Below are 2956 nucleotides of genomic sequence, written 5' to 3' on the forward strand. Positions count from 1 at the left end.
GAATCTAAATTTCACATAGGAAGGCTACAGAGACCCCTCCCTCTTGGGGTTGGGTTTCGAGACCCCTCCCTTTCTCCAACGGGAAAAGGGAAGAAGGAAAGAGGTTTTAATACAATATTTTTGAATCACTCGAGAACATATTATTTAAATAAAATAGCAGAGGGTTTTTGAGTAGAATTTTTTTTCTATGATTGTTTAAGCTTCTTCCTCCTTTCACTTATGCGATAGGAATAGTTTAGACTTTAAGAAAAAATGTATTCAAAAGAAATCGGCCGAAGAAGTTCAAAGTTATTGATGAAAAACTGGATTTTCATGTTCCTCCCGAACAAAATGTCTCAAAATCCCATACAAACTTCAGGCTCGTTGAGCGATCCCTTCCCCTGATCCGATTTGGCCCAAATTTAGCATGAGATCTTATAGGATCAATTTTAGCCTTGCAGCGCATAACATTTCACAAGTTTGAAATTTCCCATATAAGTTTGAAGCAGTCTATTCTTCAGCCCAAGGTTTTAATTCCAGAACATACCCTATCTCCACACAAACTTATGTCTTGTAGGTTAACATCAACAAAAATGAGGATTTGAAGACCATACATGGACCACATTCCCCACCAACGACGTCATTTCGAACGCAATCATCATTAGTGCTGCCATCAAACACAGGTTAACTGGGTACTAGAACAACATTCTCGAATCTGTTAATTTGACAGATGACAGCATTACCGGGCCCGTGTAAACGGCCACGGAACGACCCTGACAGGGAATCCCGATGATGATGCTGACACATCAAACATACATACATATGTACGTACATCGAGGGGCAGAAGTTTTAGACGAGCCTCCCTGCTGATGATTCCGGGGTCGCATTTTACGAGAAAATTTACTCGAAAACTTTACTGACTGACTCCCGCCGCATCAGTATCCGTTCGAGTGACAACGGCTCGGAATTGCCGGGGTAATTTATTTGTTTATGCAAGCCAAACAAACTCCTATACGGTTGCCCTGTCATTCGCGGGATGATATGTTCTGCAGCCTGGCTGCCCGTGTTTTTGCTGAAGCGCAGTAACTTCTTCGTCGTCGAAACTTTGAGGTATTATTTGCCGGAAATAACTTTGCCGGGCGAGGAGTATCCCGGAAAATGGATTCTCGGAATTGTTCTAGGTAAACCAAAGTTCCAGGTAAAACTGGGATTAGCTGTCACCGGGGCGTGAGGCCTACCGGGGAAGAACGATACGAAAACGGAATAAGTGTTTTTGTCAGACGCCTTGCCTACTACGTGTTCTTGAGATCCATCATTGAATTATTAGATTGGTTTTTTATAGGCAATCGTATCTTAATAATTTTCCAATGAGATAATTTATACTGAAGCAACCATCCGTTGAATCATACTTTCAATTTTCTCCGAAAAGACCCAATGATTCGCTTTTCCAACAATTTCCCAGGGCTGATTTAAATTACATCAGCAACCAACTGTTGGCGAAAATCATTTGCCTACGACCTTCGGAATCTTTATTTCTGATTCGGCGGCTTTCTCCAACCGAGCCGATAGCAGCTACTGCAACTGCTTGCTACAGATTTCCCGCGGTCCTCAAACATTCCAGCGCAGTCAATTCGTGGGTTCAAAATAAAAAAAAGAAGCAGCTGAGGAGCTGCTTTTATTGTTTTCGGCATCACTCATTTCCCATCCGCGCGTGGGTGGCACCCGAGCGACCGTATTGGATATTGCGGTGAGAGTTTTCCTATCACAACACAAACCCGGCGCTCGACGACGGCAGTCAATTTTTGTTTTATATTCCCCCGCGCCGCCGTTTGATGTTCGATACCGAGGGGCCCCGAGTGATCGGGGGATGTTGATGATGGGTTTGTTCCCAGGAAAAAAATGGAGTAAAAGAAGAAATTCCACCGTGCCACCCCGGCAACTTCCGGCTCGGCTCTCTGCCGTTCTCGGTTTATGGGTTTATGGGTACAGGAGTCAAAATTGTTGTTTACTCAATTTTTTTTTACTACACTTCTCCCCATTATTTCGCTCTTGAATTGTGCTGGTCGTGAAATGGAACCTTCTTGTTGGGTATCGATTGACCTTGGACGTTGCCTTTGCCGCTGGGAAATGCCTTTTTCGGGGGAGGCCATGCAGACGTCTTTAGGAGGGCAATTCCGAGCCTTCTGGGTTGCTAGGACTCCGGGCGCTCTGTTTGTTTCAATACCTTCCCAATAGAGCTCTGTGCCTGTATTTCCTTTAAATCTGATGGAACCCATGAAGAGCGGCACTTTTCTATAGACATCAAACGGAATAAACTTTACGAACTGGTTTGCCCACACAAACATTTTATTGTACTTTTAAGGATGAAATCTTATCACGTCACGACATTTGTAGGTGTTTTCTGTAGCAGAGAAGAAATAAATCCATGGGACATTTGTTGGTTGTTTACAGATGTTAAGATAAAAAAGACCCAAAAATAGTCATCACGTTCAAATTTTGTTGGTGTTATCAGGCGACCATCCATTTTACTCGAATGAACATCTAAATCAAAACCTTAATCATTTATCTTATTCGGAACACAAAAAGATAAGCAACATGCTGAAGTAAATATGTTCACCTTGGAGTAGATTGTAGGTTCAAAAGCTTAATATTACATGTACTTCTATCTAACATTTCGTCGAGATTTCAAAGCTTCGTTTAGCAGCTTCAAATTTGATAAACAATCAACTACATTCTTGATCTGATTTACCCAAATCACCACAAACTAGACAGACACAAATCCATCTTAGTTCCGACGATAAGTAACATAATACATAGGACGGCACCAACATTATCAATCAAATTTAGTTACAACGTTTATAAACCGACCCATCAATTGCCAGAAGCCATCCCCAAAAGTTGCAACTTTTATATCGCTGTAATCAATAACAAAGCTGGTCCTGCTCGCTCGACGGAACCGGATTTCCATGTCCCTCTA

The sequence above is a fragment of the Uranotaenia lowii genome, chromosome 3, assembly GCF_029784155.1.
Source record: "Uranotaenia lowii strain MFRU-FL chromosome 3, ASM2978415v1, whole genome shotgun sequence".
NCBI lineage: Eukaryota > Metazoa > Arthropoda > Insecta > Diptera > Culicidae > Uranotaenia > Uranotaenia lowii.